The sequence below is a fragment of the Mustela nivalis genome (assembly GCF_964662115.1).
Source record: "Mustela nivalis genome assembly, chromosome: 14".
Classification (NCBI taxonomy): domain Eukaryota; kingdom Metazoa; phylum Chordata; class Mammalia; order Carnivora; family Mustelidae; genus Mustela; species Mustela nivalis.
Window position 1 is genome coordinate 1,630,584 of NC_139033.1, and position 21,014 is coordinate 1,651,597.

Consider the following 21,014-nt stretch of genomic DNA (forward strand, 5'->3'; position numbering starts at 1 on the left):
TCAATGATCACACTTCTGTTCATCATGAAGGACCTCAATCAAAGGTCACCTTATGGGATGTCTCTTCCTCCTGTGACCTCTGTGTCTTCCAGGACTATTCATCTCGCCAGCTGATCTAGAGGAAATTCTGTCTTTCCCCAAAGCTCATGAGTTTCTCAAGGATGGAGTCTGTCTCTTGCTGATTATAATCACTTTCCATCTGAACACAGAGCATGATGGGGACACTAGGTAGACGATCTGTTCAGAAATGATGCCTTTACTACCAGAGAGCACTTTTCAATTTACAAACTTCTCGTCAGCTGCAGAGTCAAGTTCAGACCCTGACTGGGACATGGGCTGTTGCTTACCTCTCTGCGGATCTGCCTGATGGTATTACTGGAGGATTCCAGGAAATCATTCACCAAAAGCAGCTAGCAGAACGGTTGGCTCATAGTTAGCCTTCCAAAAATACAGTTGACTTCCATGGCTGGTGTTTTATCATTTATTACACTAGGTTCTGGGGCAATAGATGTTGATTTTTTCCACCTCCTAGGAGTCAGAAAACTTTTTCTCTAAGGGGCCCAAAATAAATATTGCAGGCTTTGTGGGCTATACGGTGTCTGTCCCTCTACTCCTCTGTGCTTTGGTAACATGAAAGCAGCCACAGACCATGTGTAAATGAATGTGCATGGCTGTATGCTAATAAAACTTTATTTACATAAAGGGGCAGCGGGCCGGATTTGGACCAATGGCTGCAGTTTGCTGACCTTGGCCCCAGGAAATTAGAGGAAGTCAGAGATGGAATGTCCACTGTACCTATTTAAGGTTGCAGTTCTTTAACTTGGATCTCAGGATGTTAGCATCAATTGCAGAGTCACCGGGAGGAAGAACTCTGCAGAGGGGCAGGGGAGGGGGCATTCTTGGCTTGCAAAGTGGAGGACGACATCATAGGGCATCAAAGCATAGGCTTTGGATTCAGACAGACACCTGTCCAGAACCCAGCTCCATGACCTGCCATGTGTGACTTTGGGCAAGGAACCCCTCTCTGTTCAGCCTCAATTTCCTTATTTATAAAATGGAAATAATAACAACCTTCATTTCACAGGCTTTGGGGAGGATAAATCCCATCAAGCGCACAGCTACCTTGCCAGAATTTGTAGAAACATCTTCAAAATGCTGAATGGAGCATTACCTAGACTCTGGGCAGCAAGAAGAAAAAAAAAATCGAAATAGAAAATGCTGACCTTCTATTAGCTTCTAGTACATGGAATTTCTCAGCAAGACCTTGTAAACCGCTTAACTTTCAGCAAGGCTGACATTTGGGGGATGATAAACTCAGGTCTTGCTCATAGCCAAGAAGCTTTTTAAAAGAGGACACCAAAGGTCTCAGTGTGGCAATTCCACACCTCTAATCTCGCCCCCAGCAGGTTCAGGCAGAGGATGGGGTCCTGCATGTCTGGGGCTCCAAGACCCACCTTCACCAGGGTCTGGGCACGCTGCCCTCCCCCCTCCCTTGCCCAGTGTAGTGGGCGACGCAGGCGGGAGTCCCAAGGGTGGATACAGTTCTCCTGACAATCCAAAGCGGAGGGAAATTCAGGGAAAAAACACGGCTTAACGCTGGCAAGCAAGAAGATTAAAAAAGACTTCAGAGGGTAAAGAGAAGCTACAAACCCCGATCTGTCGTCTACTTCTGTATCAGAATGCTGGGTTTTCTCTTGATTCCAATAAGCTCTTTAAAAAATTCATGAGGTTTTTGTTTCTCTGCTTATTCATTCGAGTCCCCAGGATAAACTCATGAAAAGCGGCTTCTCGTCGTGGGCATCCTGGGGGAAGGTATCATTTGTACAGTTCAGGCTAATAAATTACATAGTGTCAACATCGTCCATCACGAATGTCCCACGGCAATCCCAGGCCCTGTTAATGAGGGGTGGCCAGAGTAAGTAAGCTTTCTCAGGCTTCCTCCTCCTTTCTTTGTTTCCTTGCCTTCCATGTCTGAGGGGCTTCCTGGTACCCGGCACTGGGGACACAGAAGTAAAAAGGCTATGGAGGGTCACGTTGAGGCAGGAGACAGGAGGATTCATTGGAGAGTCCTTTAAGGCAGTGTGCCAGGTGCAGAAATAGAGAGAGGCAGGGAGGCATCCTCAAGCATCATTTACAAAGTGCTTGCTGTATACTCACAGCTGCTCTGGGGAAGAGGGGAGGGCAGGAAGCAAACTATTAATCCATGCAAAACATCTACCTCATGCCTCCCACTGCCCCCACTTATATTGGACCCAGGAGCCACAGATAGGGCTGACTGGAAAAAGCTGAAACTTTCACCCACAAGGATGCAAAAACTAGAAAAGACCTGATGTTCAACAATAGGGAGCCAGTTATGTAAATGAGGTTACTTAGGGACACATCAGGGAGCCATTAAAGTCATAAGGAAGAAGGTTGAGTTGAACAGAACACCAAAGAAATGCTTAGAAAATAACCCCAGGAGGGGTGCCTGGGTGGTGCAGTGAGCTAAGCATCTGACTCTTGGTTTCAGCTTGAGTCTGTGATCTCAGGGTCAGGAGATGGAGCCAGCATTTGGCTGCCTGGTCAGTGTGGCATCTGCTTGAGATTCTCCCTCCATTTCCCTCTGCCCCTCCTGCTCATGCGCCTGTGCTCTCTCTCTTTAAAATAAATACATCTGTGGCGCCTGGGTAGCTCAGTGGGTTAAAGCCTCTGCCTTTGGCTCAGGTCATGGTCCCAGAGTCCTGGGATGCATCAGGCTCTCTGCTCAGCAGGGAGCCTGCTTTCCTTTCTCTCTCTGCCTGCCTCTCTGCCTGCTTGTGATCTCCGTCTGTCAAATAAATAAATAAATAAATAAATAAAATCTTTAAAATAAAATAAATACATCTTAAAACAACAACAATAACCAACCAACCAAACAAACAAACAAAATACTCCAGGAATGGAAGGTGGATAATCTGTATTTTACCAGAGGAGATCATGGGGAAAAAAAAAAGTTCACAACGACCTGGCTGTCCAGGAGAACTGAATCTGGAGGGATACTATTCTGGTTATTGGGTTAGCTGCTGATGGAAGGATCTAGATCTTTGAAGAGCAGGGTCTCTGATATCGATGTTCGTATCTATAACTATTCCTACATTCCTGTATCTCTATTTGTACCTGTACCTATATATGCACATATATCTCTAGCTCTATATGTCAGCATCAATATACCCATCTATAGATTTGTGACTGGGTCCCAGACTCACTGCCTGGTTGAGGGCACATGATAAACGGAAGAGAGAAGAAAAGATGTCTCTGCCATTCGCTCCTGCATGCGGGGCCGTGCACAGTATCTTGCATACCGAGGCCAAAGGATCAATACTGGAAGCAGGAGGGAGGGCAGGATGAGCCGGAAGGGAGGACAGGAGGCAAGAGAGAAGAAAGGAAGTAAATGAGAGAAAGAGAAAAAAGGAAAGACAAAGAAAGCGGTAGCAAGGAAGGGAAAGAGAAGAATGACTCTGCTGCTCAGTCGCATCTATTCAAGAAGACGCCTCAGCCAGGACCCAGCTAGGATGGGACACCCACACAACTAAGTCCCTTAAGAAGCTGCTGTTCTTGATGGACCCAGAGCCGGACCTCCTGGAAGCTGCAGCCAGGGAACTCCCTGGGACTGTCTTGGGTCTCAGGCTGGCTCATGGCAAGGAGCTCAGGGCAGAGCTCCTTGGCCACTCTGTGGCCAGTCTCTGGCTGTCAAATCCCAAAGCCCACCTGGACCTGGCAAGGACCAAAATTTTCCTGTAGGTCTAATGGGGGACAGAGAATGGAGATTACAGAGCACATCTGTGAGCACAGCTTTTTTTTTTTTTTTTAATTTATTTTTTATTTATTTTCAGCATAACAGTATTCATTATTTTTTCACCACACCCAGTGCACCATGCAATCCGTGTCCTCTATAATACCCACCTCCTGGTACCCCGACCTCTCACCCCCTGAAGTGGTGGGGTGGGAGGTTGGGGTGAGCAAAGCTTTTTAAACTCCCCTTCTGGTTCTCTGTCTTCACCAGATTTGCATTTTACTTTTGGCAACTGCTGTCCTCTCTGCCAGCATTGTCCACTCAGGCTGGTTTCTCTCTGCACCTTGCTTCTCGAAACCTCCTGCTTGCATACCCACTAGCAATAAGGACCAAGCTCCAGCCTCTAGCTGTGCCCACCCTGTGCAGCTTCCCCAGCCTGCCCCAGTTTCTTCTTCAGGGCCCCCAAGTCACTCACGTGTTTTTTCCATCTAGTATCATATGGGAATATGGTGAGTGACATACTCTTTGGTGAACAAGACAGGCTGGAAATTCTGACTTAATCTTCTCAGGCCGGATGACCTCAGACACGCGACACGTCTGTTTTTGCCTCTGGATCCATTTTTCCACTTATAAAATGAGGATAGCATGAGCACATGCCCATTCAGATTGCTGGGAGTGTTCAGAGAGTTGATGCATGAAAAATTTTGGAGTGTGGAGAGTGTGCAGTAACCATTGGCCATCAGTACTATGGTTTGTCCACTGGAAAATTCTGTGAGGTCAGGAGGATAAAGACTATGGTTCCAATTTTCTTTCTTTTTTTTTCTTAAAAGATATCTTTATTTTAAAAAGAGAAAGAGCGTGAACAGGAGGGGCAGAAAGAGAGGGAGTGGGAACAGAGCCTGATGGGGCTTGATCTCAGGACCCTGAGATCACGACCTGAGCTGAATATGGTTCTAATTTTCTAAAGAACAAGCCAAGGACCAGAGTGGTGAGTTGACATGCATGTGGTTGCACAGGATAATCAGCTAAGCCAGAAGTCAAACCTGATTCCTTGAGCCCGAGTTTTCAGATTCCAGCTCAGCTCCTTGAAGTCAAGCCCCAGGAGGCACAGGCTAGGGAGTGAGTGGGTCCCCATGGCTTGGACCCTGGTTAATCATTCGGAGGAGAGGAGGTTCTCCTTCCTGACTTTAGTTTTCAGCCTTGGCGTGAAATTATGATATGTAGGACATGGGATTGTGCTGCCTTTTAGTACCTGACAATTAAATTTCTTCCAGGCACATCTCCAGAAGGCCCATTTGGCCATTCTCAGCAGAATTGGAATGACCTATTCTAGTCCTTCTGCTTGGGACAAGAAGTTTGGTGCCCTCACGAGCTGTTTCTAATTGCAGCCATTCAAGAATTTCCTTAAAAAATTTTTTTTTTAATTTTAAAGTAATCTCTATACTTAATGTGGGCTCGAACCCACAATCCCAATATCAAGAGTCACATGCTCCACTGACTGAGCCATCAGGCGCCCCAAGGATTTCCTATATCATTTCTAGTTAGACTGCATGGTGTCCCTCTTTGGAGTACTGTCAACCCCACATTCAAGCAGAGAATTCAAAGGTCATCCCTGACACCCTGCTAGTGTCAGGATTCCCTCTCCCCCATCTGTTATCACCACACTTGGTACTTCAGAGTACAGGGTGGTAGTTAGGAAATTCTGGAATTAGACAGATGCTAGTCCAAAGCTCAGTTGTGACACTGAGTCTGAATTTGGGTAAATTATTTAGCCCCTCTGAGTCTCCATTTCTTCATCTGTCAAGTAGATATTTGGATAATGGAAAGCAGACAAATAATACTTCATAGGGCTGTAGTACTTCAGTGAGATGTATTCACTAGCTATGGTTATAACAATGCCACATAACAAATACCCCTAAAATCCTGGTGTCACATGACCATCAGCAATCCACAGAAGAAGAAATAGAAGTAGCCAGCACATTCATGCGAAGGCTTCACTGCAATAGGAAACAAAGAAAGTTAACTAAAGAAAACCCAAGAGGTGCCTGGATGGCTCAGGTGGTTGAGCATCCAACTCTTGATTCTGGCTCAAGTCCTGATCTCGGGGTCATGGCATCAAGCCCCAGGTCAAGCTCCATGCTCAGCATGGAGTCTGCTTGGGTTCCTCTCACTCCCTCTCCTTCTCTCCCCCACGCTCTTAAATGAATAAACAAAATCTTAAAAAAAAAAAAATAAAAAAGAAAACCCAAGATACTATTCTTCATCTATGCCTAATTGGTAATTTTTAGAAGTTTTAGATTGATTTACTTTTTAGAACAGTTTCAGACTGACAGAAAATTGGAGAAGACAGTATAGAGTTCCCATATATCCCCAGTTTTGCCTATTAGTATCATCTTACTTACATCTTACTTACATTTGAGATGCTGTTGATACACAAGTATTAACTAGAGTTCATATTATATTCAAATTTCCTTACTTGTCACCTAACATTCCTTTTTGAATTCAGAATCCCACCCAAGATAACACATTATGTATATTTGCCATGTGTCTTTAGGTTTCACAGACTTTCCTCATTTTTTTTTTTTAAAGATTTTATTTGTTGGGGTGCCTGGGTGGCTCAGTGGGTTAAAGCCAGTGGGTTAAATAAATAAATAATATCTTTTTCTTTTTCTTTTTTTTAAAGATTTATTTATTTATTATAATAAATAATCTTTTTCTTTTTCTTTTTCTTTTTTTTGAGATTTATTTATTTATTTATTTGACAAAAGGAGATCACAAGTAGGCAGAGAGGCGGGGAAGCAGGCTTCCCGCTGAGCAGAAAGCCATACAGGGCTCGATCCCAGGACTCTGGGATCATGACCTGAGCCGAAGGCAGAGGCTTTAACCCACTAAGCCACCCAAGTGCCCCGACTTTACTCATTTTTGATGACCTTGAGAATTTTGAGGCGTACTGCTTAGGTATTTTGTAGAATGTCTCTATTAGTACCAAATAATTTATTTTAAAGTTTTTATTTTTTATTTATTTTCTTGTTTATTTATTTATGTAATCTCTACCCCCAACATGGGGCTTGAACTCACAAACCCAAGGTCAAGAATTGCATGCTTTTCCAACTGAGCCGGACTGAGCCGGGCAAGTGCCCTGTCTGATTTTTTTTTTTTTTTAAGATTCTATTTATTTGAGAGAGAAAGAGTGAGTGAGCAAGAGAGAGCATGAACTGGGGTGGGGGAAGGAAAGGCAGAAGGATGGGGAAGAAACAAGTTCCCTTTGAACAAAAAGCCTGAATGGGGCCCGATCTCAGGCCCCTGAGATGGTGACCTGAGCTGAAGGCAGATGCGTAACTGACTGAGCCACCCAGGTGCCCTTGTTTTTTGTTTTATTTGTTGTTGTTGTTTTGTTTTGTTTTGAATGAATTGACTGGGGTTGTAGTTTTTTGGGAGGAAAACCAGAGAGATAAAATGCAATTTTCATCACATCATATCAACGGTATGTAATATTAACATGACATAGGACCCCTGATAATGGCCTTGATGATCTATCTGGTGAGGTAATGTCTGTCAGGTTTCTCCACTGTCAAGGTACACTTTTGCCCCCTTGCCACACTGAGCACTTTGGAGGGAAGTCCATGCATAGACCCTCTTCAAGGGCAGAATACTTACATTAATTCTTTGTAATTCTTCTGCATGGGATATTTGTCTTTTCTTCTCATTTATTAAGTTACTTAATCATTTAGTTATATGAGTATGGACTCATGGCTGTTTGTTTTATACACTGAGTTATAATCCAATAATTCTTTATTTTTCTTGCTCAAATTGTTCCAGCTTGGGCCACTGGGAGCTTTTCAGTTGGCTTCTATGTTCCTTTGATAAACTCTAATCAATTTCTTTCTTTCTTTCTTTCTTTCTTTCTTTCTTTTTTTTTGGAGCATTCTTACAATTTGATAGTAGAAGATGCTTCAGGCTCATCTTGCGTGTTTATGGTTCTGGTCACTGAGTTGGCTATTTTTTCCAGGGATCCCTGGTTCTTTTTATGGGGGAATGGTGTTACAATCCAAGACATGGCCATTGAATATTCTTGTTGCTCTTGGGGTATTATTGCTTCTAGGCCTACTCAGTGGGCAGAGCAAGGAAATGTAGGCTACTATACTAACCTATGTTTGTAAATAAGTGTGGATATAAGTACTTCTATATGTGCCAAGAGGTACATATATTAAACTACACATGAGTTCATACTGATGTCTCCAGGTCTAATCCATTACCCCACGAATCATTCAGCCTCCTCTTGCACATTTTATACTCCAGCAATGGGAAGCCTGGCTCCCACCACACACCATCCGTTTACAGAATTCTTCAATTCCAGAATACACATACAGTGGTCTCAGAATCATTACCCTGGACCCCACGGACATCAACTTTACCAACTAGAGTACAGTGTTTGTGTGCTGTTCCTTTTGCCTTTAGTCTTAGAGACTGCACATTTCCAAAGTTACTTAGATCGGCACATTTTCCTCCTACCCCCTTTAGTGTTGTTGTTCTGTATATTTGTAATACATGTAGATTCTTCATCACAGTCCTCACAAAACATGGGAGCTGGTGTGGACCTTCATGAGGATGCAGGGCAAGTACAAGGCAACGTCAAGTGAGACTAATGCATTTGGCACGGAAATTAGCTGCAGTGTCTCACATCAACTCCTCTCTCATATTACAGAATTTACCAGGCATCATTGAATTATTTATTTATTTTTTGAGAGAGAGAGAGAGAGAGAGAGAGAGAGAGAAAGAGAATCTCATACAGGGGCTTGATCTCACAACCTTGAGATCATGACCTGAGCCAAAATCAAGTGTTGGACACTTAACCAACCGAGCCACCCAGACACCCCAGATAATTTATTCCTTCCTCACAATCATCCATGTCCTGGGGATCCAAGGTATATCAGACACGGGTCTAGGTAAGTTTAGGAAGGCACAGAAGGCATGGGCGTAGCTCACATTAAAACCAGGCAGACAATGAAACACAACATGAGAGAGCAGTTCAGAAAACAAAGCCTTCACTTCCAGGAGGGTTTGGAACCCACAGGAAGATCTGGGAAATTTGTGCAAGATGATGTCCAGGAAACTGAAAGGGAAGAGACTACTTGGAGGGGAAAAACATGGGGTGGAGAAAAGTCAGCAGTCCTGTGAATGGTGGCTAGTTTCCTGATATCCTTTTGTTTCACTTTTCAAATCAGAAACAGCTTTGTCACTTCTATGCCTAGAAAAGGATGTCAAGACATCGGGCTCATAGAAGAACAAACAAACAAATACAAAATGGCTGCCTATATTCCACTGCAGGACAAAAGCAAAGGTTACTCCATCAGTCTCACTGGTCAGACATTTAGTTTCTTTTCAAACTTTCACTGTTATAACAGACCCTATAATAAAAATATATATTTGCACTTGTCCAGGTTTTGCCTTAGGATAAACCCCTATTGGTGAAGTAGTTAGGTCAAAGAGTGTGTGCATTCTAAGTTTTCAATATAGACTGAAAAATTTCTCTACGTGCACCAGTTTACACATTAAGACACACGAGAGGCCACAGCTGTATTATTGATAGTAATTTCCTGATGTCATTCTTTGTAATCTGCTGGCTCTGGGTGGCAATGCCACAGGATATCATGAGTGACATGATACCAACTTGGCTGTCACCATTCACCTTCATCTTCCTCCCCACATTGAGTTCTGCGGCTCAGACAAAAACTTCCAAAATCCCCCACAAGCCACATTTGGAAATGTCTCCAGACTTTTTCTTTCTTCCCCACTGACAGCTTGAAAGCAGACAGCTTAGCAGTCTGAGCTTAGCAGTTCAGCCTGAAAGCAGTATGTTCATTTTCTCTTGCAGGTTGGGTACAGAAAAACTGAACTAGAGGCACGGAGGCCTGTGCTGTGATGGAGGGATGACCTAGTCTTTAAGAATATTTCATTGACGTGCCTGGTGTGAACCAGTATTTCTGCAGCTACAGCCCTGGGGTCCCTTCATGCAGATAGATCACTTGAGGCCCCCAGGACAGAGCTCTGCAGAGAGAATTCCCATCACTCTGGACACACACATCACGTCCCAGCCCCTTGGAACCGATATTTCCGTAACTGGGGATGGCAAGCTGGTGGGCAGCCCTGGAATCTTGAGAGAAGGGGCTTGAGGTGGGGTTTAACCAAGACCACTTGTCTCATCTCTAGTTCCAAATCTCCCTATGCTTTGAGTAAAGCAGGGTCATGAAGGAGGAAAAGTGAAGCTCAGAGAAGGGGAGACATTTGCCTGGGACCACACAGCAAGTCAGCCTGCCTAAAAAGCTTTCTGAGCCTGCGTCCTTATCAGACCTGGCTGCCTCCCACGTGGCAGACCCCTAGAAGCATTCTAGATCTCGGTACATGGTGAGACTTGTGCAGCGGCTTGTTTATAAGGCTGCATTACTGAGCTTTTAAAAGTCCAGATGGTTCCAGTTGTGGGGATCTACAGGCCATGAAACTGTCATGCTCACAATGCAGTGTCTCTCGCTCGAGGTAATGATGTCATCTGTTTGCAGAAAAAGGCCCCTGGTCCAGGCTGTCATGAGAGCTGTCGCAGCATGGAGCCGCAGCCGGGGTATGGAGGGCATGTGATGGGTCTGTGCAGAGTCACTCTGCTGGGTCTGCGCTGCGTTCTCCTGCACAACAAGGGCCTGATGTGCTTGGGGAGAGCGGGAATCAGGTACGCGCACCTCATTCTTTTCCTACGTCTTGTCCCTGAGCAGAACTGCAGCCAATGCTCCTGGCCCTTTCCCAGCGCTGCAGGAATGCCCTCCTCTACTTTTGCCTTCAAAACCAGCTTAGGAGGCACCTGGCTGGCTCAGTGGTTGAGCCTCTGACTCTTGATTTTGGCTCAGGTCATGATCTCACCAGTCCTGGAATCGAGCCCTGTGTACAGTCCAGTGCTCAGTGGGCTCATCTCTCCCTCCGCCTCTCCCTGACTTATGCAGTCTCTCTCTTTCTAAAATAAATAAATCTTTATTTTTTCTTTGTTTAAAAAAGATTTTATTTATCCACTTGAAACAGAGAAATACACAGAGAAGGAGAGAGAGAGAGAGAGAGAGACCATGAGCAGGAGGAACAGTAGAGGGAGAAACAGACTCCCTGCTGAGCTGGGAGCCTGATGAGGGGCTCCATCCCAGGACCAGTAGGAGATCATGACCTGAGCCCAAGACAGATGCTTAATCATCTGAGCCACCCAGGCGTCCTAAAAAAAAAAAAAAAAAAAAAAAAAAAAATCAATCTTTAAACAAACAGACTAACAAACAGATAGACAAACAAACAAAGAAACCAGCTTAGAACTGTGGGTACCAATCCTGCATATGGGGTTTTCTGTCTGATCCAGGACAGGCCATTTCACCCGTCTCATCACATATTTCCTCATCTCTAAGTTGGTGTCAGTAAAAGATCCAGCTCCACAGGTTGTTGCAAAGATTAAGCAAAATAATTTTGAGGAGGGTGAGGGTCTCCTCAATATGGGAATAAACCTAATCTTAAATGTAGGGTGTGAAAAAGTGACATCATGTTTCCATTCCAGTTGATCCGCCAAGACCCGCGCACCTGGGACCTCCAAAGTCTTCCTCTTAAACGTCCCAGCTGCACCCTTACCACGCTGACTTTTCTTGGGTGGTTCGTGGATCCCAGGGCTGGACATCACAGGGAGAGGCTTCCATAGCAGAGAGTGACTTGCCTCATGTGCCAGAGGACCACCCGGCCCCCAGCGACCAAGCTGAGCTCCCAGATCGCAGCACTCAGCCTCACACTTTTTAGTCCCATTCCCCTTGCCAAGTACCTGGAGTAAATTCTGTAAGGTCAGGAACCCTGTTTGTCTTATTTATATCACTGTGTGGCCAGCATCCAGAACAAGGACTTGGCACACAGTCTCCATTATACGTTGAAGGGATGAACGGGTGGATGGACGGATGGATGGATAGGTGGATGGGTGGATGGATGGATGGATGGATGGATGGATGGACGGACGGATGGATGGATAGGTGGATGGATGGACGGATGGATGGATGGACGGATGGATGGATGGACGGACGGATGGATAGGTGGATATATGGATGAATGACTGGATGGATGGGTGGAAGCCCGGCAAGCATGGGAGGAAATAAAGAAGGAAGCAGAGAAGGAAGGAGGGAAAGAAGTAAAGATGACTGGACGGACATACAAGGTGTGAAATATCAGCCCCAAGTCATGCCTAAAAACACTTCATAAGTGACCACTTTTAGTGATTTAGCATTTTAGACCATTTAAAACATATATATTTTTTAAATAGAAAAAGTAGGTCAACATCTTTCAAATCATAGTCTAGGAACTTGCTGACTCTGCATGAATTTGTCAGCTTCTCGCTGCCTTACATAATGATCACAATTACACAGGTAAATATGTTTAGAAAACATAGTCTCTATCACATGGATGTGATTTCTGTGCATGCCTCTGGGGAAAAGGTCAAAGGATACCAGAACAGGAATGAAAGCAAACATTTACTGAGTGCCTACTATGCATCAAATTGGTTTATCAAAATACTACCCCATCAGAGCCTTTCAATTCTGCATGGAGAATAATTTCATGCCTGTTTCTCAGGTGAGGGAACCCAGATGACATGAGGTTTTAGGGCCTGTGGGAGACCACACAGCTGGTAAATGGCAGAGCTGGCTTGGAATTCAGTCCTGCCTGGGAAGAGGAAGAGGGCCTTCTGGAAAGGCAGGAATGGGACAGGTTGACCACTGTCTCAGGACAGTGCTTAGATGTGCTGGCTCATTAATTTCACAGCAATCCTGTAGGAAGGGAATCGTTAGCATCCCCATCTCACAGGTGAGGAAACTGAGTTTCAGAGCTGAACATCACTTCTGAAGTCCTTGATTTAATCCTCAAGAAAGGTTTTCAAGGTCAATCGGATTTCGTGGCAATATGGCCCCAGTGAAGGCAGACAATGGGCTTGGGGCCCCATGGGCTCGCTCAGTGCCCTAAATTCCTTCATTACACTCTCCTCAGAGTCACGGTGTGTTGATTCTGGTTAAAATGCAAATCGTACCTGGAGGGATAACACAGAAAGCCATTATTGGCCTGGAATAAAGCCAGGTCACATTTGTGTCCAAATTCCATTTTCAATACCTTTGGGTTTCTTTCTAATAACTTTAATTTTTTTTCCCTAAGTAATTCATGTTCATTGTAGAATTTTAGAAAATGCAGAGAGGTTAAAAAAAAAAAGAATAAAGAAAAAAATTGCTCATAATCCCTGTGAGGCAGCCATTTCTTTCCATATTATCTAGTAGCGGTGCTCAAATTTAAAACTATACATTTCTCACTCTCCACACAGCTAATTACCGGCTGATGCCATCTCCACGCTGGTTAGAGGGCGGATGGGGAGAAGCATGTGATCCAGAAATGACCAATCAGAGCACCCCAGCCCTGTCCACAGTGATTGGTTCATGAAAGGAAGACTAATCAAACCCAGGCATAAGCCAATTAGAGTTCTGCCCAGACTTTTCTCTGGATTCCAGATTCCCTGGAATCAGTGGGAGAGTGGTGCTTTTTTTTTTTTTTTTTTTTTTTTCAATTGTCCTAAGTTGCAAAGAGGCTGGGACCCGAGATGGCCACTCTTGCCTCAGTCTGTGGAGAGTTTGCCAAAGAATAAAGCCAACTCCACAGAAGAAAGGATAGCTGAGACACATGGAGAGAGAGAGATTGCTGACATTGTCTGAGTACCTGGCTCCAACTACACCTGAAGCCAGTATTTTAATAGAATTTTTAGTTATTAAATTGAACCATATGCAGCTTCAATATTTGGCAATTTTTGATCCCCAAAAGACAAGTTCCTATCATTCCACTAAATACATGAGACAACAAATCCCCTTTCCCACTTCGGTAAGTTTAAATTGAGTTTCTGATTCTTGCAACTGAAAGAATGCTGTCCAATATACCTGTCATCCAAAGAAAATCAATATTCACATTTCGGTCTCTCTCTTCCCATACTTACTTCTTTGTGTGTGCCTATATCTGTATATGTTTGTGTAATAGAGTATAGCCCAGTTTAATATAATATAATAAACTTGTGATACTTTATTTTTAATTTTTCTTAAGATTTATTTTTTTATTGGGTGGAAGGAGCAGAGGAAGAGAGAGAATCCTGAAGCAGACTCCCTGCTAATCAGGATCCCAACACAGGGTTCAATCCTAGGACCCCAAGGTCATGACCTGAGCCAAAATCAAGAATTGAACCCTTAACTGACTGAGCCACCCAGGTGCCCTAATTTGTGACATTTTAATTTAACTTTAATTTAATTTAACTCATCTGTATAAATTCGTTGTTCAGTAATTGCCTTCTCCTACAGACTGAAAGTTAATGTCTGCTGTCCTTCACAGAGAACACAGAGGCAGGACTATACTAGCTGCTCAGTAAACATTTGTTGACTGTATCAATATAGGTATATGCTAAAAAGTGGAATCCAGCACACAGAAGTGATTTGGAGACAAGCCAGTTTGCAGCCAGGTACCTACATCTATTCCATAAAAGTGAGATACACTGTCCCATTAGAGTCGGGTCCACATGCCCAGCAAATCAGTGAAAACTGAACACTTGCATTAAAATTTAAATGGTAAGCCAGCTAAACCTAGCAGGTTAGAAAGAAGACCAGCACCTGCTGAGGAAAATACGTTGTTCAACTTATCAGCCTTTTTAAAAAAAAGATTTTATCACAGGCGTGTGACTCATTACTGCCTCCTCCAGGTGGCATAGGGAAATGCAGGGGAAGAAATGGAATGTAGTTGGTCAAGCCATTAGTCCTGCTACTGCAAGCATCATAGGCTCAGTGATGACCAGAACATGGAGGTGTGCTCTCTCATTGTTGCTGTAGTTCTTGTGACCACTGTATTGTATCCAATATTCCCATTATCAGCACTAAGAGCGGCTGGTGGGAACAGCCAGGCAAGATGCTAAGAGGTTCTTAAGTGTTATCTCATTTCTTATAATATCCTAGGAAATGGATACTTTTAGGGATCCATGTTACAGATCAGGAAGCGGAGTCTCAGCCAGATGAAGACTTTTGCCCAAGGACACATAGTTTGGTAAGGGGCAGAGCTAGGACTTGAACCCAAGGTCTTCTGGCCCTTTCTGCTCTGTTGATTTTCTAGATGATCTAATCCACCCTTGCCATTGTACATGTGAGGACCACAAGGCTCTGAGCAGCAACCCCCCACCCCCAGTTCTGAAGTTGTAGAGGATCCCAAATACCTATTAGGACTTTTACCTGTTTATACTTCCATTTGGTTTTTCAGAAATGATCCTAAGTAGAGGATGGGAGGGGTCCTGATGTGGTGAGGCCCATGTGGGATCGAGCAGAAGATACTGGCTAATGTTTGCATTCTCGGCAAGTACTGACTGGGAGGGTGGCCGGGGCCATCAGTGAAGTCCACATGTTGGAGGCTGGGGGTACATGTGATATTGCTCACCATCGGGCCATCTGTGGTGACAGCAAGCTGAGTCCCTCCAAGCGTCGGCCCCTAAATCAATGGATGAGTAAAGCGTGGTGGACACACACATAAGGGAGTGCCATATGGCAGGCCTAGATGCGGGCATGGCAGCATGGGTGAGTCTTAAAGTCACAGTACCACGAAGACAAGGAGAAACAGGATGCAGCCCACAGCACAGTACCTTTTAGGTAAATAAAAAACACATGCACACAAAACATGTTTCCCAGGAACAGGTACAAATAAAAGGACATCAAACAGGTCAGACTGGCTGCCTGTGGGGTGCACATGGGAAGGATGGATAAGAGTGGGGCATGAGGATCAATGGAAATGAATGAACGAATAAACAAATGAATGACACATGGGAGATGCTTGCAGACAATAGTGTGAACGTGTCATAAGCCAAGAGACATACATGCCTCGACCTCAGCCCGCGATATTAAAAAAAATAATAATAAAACTCAAAACAAAATCACCCTACCAGGCTCATGAGCAAAATAAAGTCACAGTGGAAGGAGCCCAGCATTTCTAAGACACGTAAATTATATCAGGTGCTGTGCTAGGGGTGTGTTATCTCATTTGCTCTTCAACTGAATATGGGAGGGAGGTACTGTCTGTTTTATAGATGGGGAAGGTTGAAGAGAGAGGAGAAGCAAGTTGTGTATTCACTGGAAGAAGGTGTTTCTCACCTGGGTTGTCCAAATCCAAACCCATTGGTTTTTGGATGGCCCTGGGGATTCCACACCCTGCATGGTTCACTTTCTGGGAAGGGAGCAGAAAGACATTCTCAGATTAGCTTCAGAGAAAAACTGACAAGTCTATAGGATGGCCTCATTTAAAAAAAAAAAAAGCGTCATGTGACTTAGCACAGAAAAGGAGCTGTAAGGATCTGAGTCCAGGTGCTAGCGGCACCTGGGAGCAGGGAGGAGTCTTTGCTGGTGGCCCCTTGTTTTTAGCACACCCAGCTGGGCTGACCCACAAGAGGGCTTAATATACTTTCACACGTGGTTCTTTAGATGGGAAGTACAGGCTTTTCTCTAAACCTTTATGTATCATCTGTATGTCTTAGAAGAGCATAAATGGCTTTTGTAATCAAAAAGGAATGAGAAAGTATTTTCTGTTGGAAGGAAAATGTTTGTTTACTATGAATGGGCAGAGGAAATCTGAAGCCAGCACTGTCTGACATTCCTGTCTCCCAGGGTAATGATTACCTGTTTATTTGCAGGGACTCCGACCATCCTTAGAACCCACTGGGAGCATGGTTCAGGGCAGAGGGCTCCAAAGGAAAAAAGCAGCTTTTTCCTAGTGTGATGCTGCACATTTTCTTTGACAATGAAACCTCTGTTTGCACACCTGCAAAATGGGCATAATGCCAACTATGACATCAAGACAAAATGAGAGACTGCATGGGAGGGGTTTAGTACTAAGCTTAGCACAGAGCAGGGGCTCAACACAAAATAACCTTTTTTTTTTAAGGTCTTATTTTAAAGTAATCTCTACACCCAACATGGGACTTGAACTCACGACCCCAAGAACAAGCGTTGCCTGCTCTTCTGACTGAGCCAGCCAGGTGCCCCCTTAACAGGTAATCATCTTTTGATGGTGACAGAGGGCCTCAGCTGGCAGAAACAGTGGGGACAGAGGTACTCAGCACAACTGTGCCAGTCCTGTCAGGCTCTTCATTCAGATTTCTACTTTGAAGGATTCATAGCCCGAGTGGCTGATTCCTTGTCCTCCCTCAGCCTCCTGGAAAGTAATGCCAGGGAAGCCTTAATTCCTGGATAAAAAGACAATGAAGTATCATTTGGGCCAATTTCGTCAGTGGAGCACTCTGGGTGCTCAGGAAAAACTAGAGAATTCCAGCACAGCCCACAGCTTCCAGGCCAGGGACCTGGACCAAGTGATTAGAGGTGAAGAGATGAGAGTCTAGAAGCAGAGAGAGTAGGTGTTGCCTGAGGATGTGACGAACTGTACCCAGACCGAAGCCTGGGAATTAACGGACCCCACACACATCTCTGAGGTTCTGGCAGTAGTTTCTGAGGAAACACACACACACCAGCTCAGGGAACTGTATTTAGAATTTTCTTTCACCTCAATCACATCAGAAATGATACCGCAGATTGTCCTACCACAATTCACCATCGCTTTCATTCTTGCCTTTAAAGTAATAGGAATATCTCTACCATATTGAGTGAATTCTATTAGCCAGACACTGTGCTGACATCTTTACAGAAATTAGCTCATTTAATCCTCTGAACACCAGGTAGCAATTAGGATTCCGATGGATTGTAAGGACCAGAAATAAAATAACTGTGGCTTAAGAAAGAAAGCTCATTTTTCTCTCGTGCTAAATGAATTCAGAAGTAGTTGGTTCAGAACAGATGTCAATGACTGGATTTCCGTAATTCTTGAGGCTCTGTCATCCTCACCATGTGGCTTTCTCCCCATGGTCCAAAATGGCTGCTTGAGCTCCTGCATCAGAACTACATTCCAGTCAGCAAGCAGGAGGAAGGCACAAAGAAAGTCTCACTTCTCCCTCTTAGGGTTCTTCTAGTCAGGTGCATTTGATGTCTGTTTTTTATATCTCCCCAGCCAGAATTACTCCCATGACTACCCTCCCCAGCCAGAATTACTCCCATGACTACCCTTAGCATAGAGAGTGATGAAAAATAAGGCTTTCACTCTAGGTGAGCATGAGTCCACTTCCAAGTCAGAGGAGGAAATGGGAGAATGGCTATTTGGTAGAGAGAAGACTCTTCTGGCTTTGGCCACAGAGTTAGTAATAATTTTTGCTTCCCAGAAACTGAAATTCAAGGGAGACAAAGGCTCAGAGAAAGGTCAGAGGTCACTCAGATAGTATGTGAACCAATGCCCGTCTGATGGAGCCACTGGGATCTTTGAAATCTCTGTAAAAAGATATAGGTGGGAAGTTCTGCAAACAACGGAAGCCCACAGAGACACACCTTCAAAATCACAGGCTTCAGACACACCTTCAGATTCGCAAACTCACTGGATTTTATATGCAGAGTTTCAAACCAGAGCCATTTTGACAACTGAATCCCAATCCCCAGGAAACCGTAGTTTCTAGCCAGGGCTGTGACAGAGCCTTAATTTCCACAACCCCAAGAATGTCGTCCTCTGTAGGACCCAGGGAACAGGCTGTGAATTCGGTTTAGAAGGTCCCTTCCTGGCCAGGCTAAACCAGGGAGGAAGGAGGTCAATGCCAGCCGTGAGATCACACCCGGAGATCCCTCTCTAGGGTGACGGCAGGGTGTTTGGCAGGGGGGCCATTTGTCTCCTGCCCTCTCTGGTTCAGAGGATGTGCAAATAATCATGGTGATTTGAATTGCTGCTCAGAGCAGGGAGATAATGACATCCTGCTGAGGAGTCTGTGAGGAAGGTCGCGTCCAAGGTGAACCCTCCTGTTTTGTGCTGACATTCAGGGCCCACAGCACCTTGATTGTGGTTCCTGCCAGCCAACCATGGGTGCAAATCACCCGGCAGGAGGACAAAGACAAGTAACAATGATTGTAGCAGAGCCCCTTGGCGCTCAAGTTCCTGACTTCCTCCTTACAGCACCTCCGTAAGGGCCACGCATCAGTCCCTGCTTACAGCAGAGAAAACAGAGTCTTTTAAAAATTTTTAAATGTAAATTCCATTTAGTTAACCTATACTGTATGTTAGTTTCAGGGGTAGAATTTAGTGATTCATCAGTTGCAAATAAGACCCAGTGCTCATTATATCACATGCCCTCTTAATGCCCATCAACTGGTTACCCATCTCCCCTCCAGCAACACTCTGTTCTCTATGGCTAGGAGTCACTTACGGTTTGTCTCCCTCTCTGTTTTTATTTTATATTAGTTTTCCTTCCCTTCCCCTATGTTCATCTGTTTTGTTTCTTAAATTCCACATATGAGTGAGATCATATGGTATTGTCTTTCTCTGACTGACTTATTTCGCTTAATGTTATACCCTCTAGTTCCATCCACATCACTGCAAATGGAGAAAACAGAGTCTCAAAGACAAAGTGATACAATCGCTTTGGAAATCTGTTCGTAAGTTTCTAGTAAAGCAATACATAGTCTTCTCATTCTTATCACAGGACCAATTCTTCTCCAAGGTATTTATCCACAAGAAATGAAAACAAAAACACTTGCATGGGACATCCCAAATGTCCCTCAACAAGAGAATGGCAGGGATTGGGGGGGCAGAATTATGAGTCTATACAGGAGAATAGTACTCGGCAATAAAAAGGGATGAACCACAGACGTTCAACAGTGTGGATGAATCTCACAGAAATTATGGAGTATGTACAATAGGAATTCCTGCACCTGAAGTTCAAGGGCAGGCAGAGGTTCCCAATGGTGATAGGAATCAGAGGTGTGTTCACCCCTGGGGGAAGGGTGCTGAGTCAGAAAGGGGACAGGGAAGTTTCTGGAAGGATTTTATAGAAATTGATCGAAGTGATACAAGAGTGTTGCCTTTGGCAAAACTAAAGGAGCCATGGACTTAAAATTTCCACATATTACCATATGTAAATTTTGCTTTGATAGAATCTAGAGAAAAGAATAAAGAGGTGAAGTGATTCGTCCTGTTACACAATGAGAAAATGGACTCAGTTGTGCCATAAACCAAGAGCCAGGCAGAACCAAACACAGAAAGGATGGCTGGCTGCCGCTTTTCCAGGGACTGGGACGATCTCTGTTCAGGGTGCGTGTGTTTCTGAGTGTTCTCCCCGAGTGGGGCTGGGGTGGGGCTGGGGCAGAGATCGATGTGATGGCCACAGTCCTGTCCTGATGAAGTGTTTGACTTGGACAGGGGAGCAGCCACTGCCAGGTCGCATGGGGTGGTGGGCATGGGGGCTAGTGGATGCTGGGGACCAAGTCCTGATTTTCTGGACAAAGGGGCAGCAAAGCCAGAAAGGACTAAGGGAAGAAAGCGACATAATGCAGATGTAAAGAACAGGCCAGGCAAGCGACCTGCCATGCGGAAAGAGAGAACGTGGTCCGTCTGGGGACAGAGCTGCTTCCAACAGTCCTCCCTAGAGATGGGACAGGCAGTGGTGAAAAATGCCATCCCTAAAAATCATAGAAGGGCCTATGCTTATACACTACTTACTCTGTGCGAAGCACTCTTTATACATTAACTCATTAAATCCTCACAAGGTCCTTATGCAGTCAATCGTCCCCATTGCAGACAACGGATTTGAGGCTCAGAATGTAGAAGCCATCTGCCTAGCGTCCCCCAGAGGGTAAGTGGTAGAAACAGGATTTGAGTCCAGGTCAGCTGTGTCTAGCCTCATTACCCGCTGTCACTCTGCTGTCCATCTATTGGGGCAGAGAGGGACTGATCTCAAAGTCCTGCAGTGGCCACTTCAAGATTTCATTCTGCAGCTGACAGGAGCTAGCCCCTCTCTGAGCTTCAGATTCCGTGTCTGAACAATACAGATGTTAACCATGTCCACCTCAAATAGTGACTGCAGAGTGTAAAGCAGCAGACGAGGGGTCTGGCTTGGATGACACCGTCCTGTATGGAAGCTGTCACTACGTGATGGGAAGACCCAGTGAATGGCTACCACGCCAGGACCTGCTACATGTGGGCACTCTGCTAAGGGGTTTGCGTGAATTTCTGCATAAAATGCTCACAGGAGCCTGTGAGTTACAGGCCGTGATTGTCACACACCCCACAGACAAAGGAGGTGAAGGAGAGAGGTCTGTAACAGAATTGATGCCATAAGCAAATACATAAT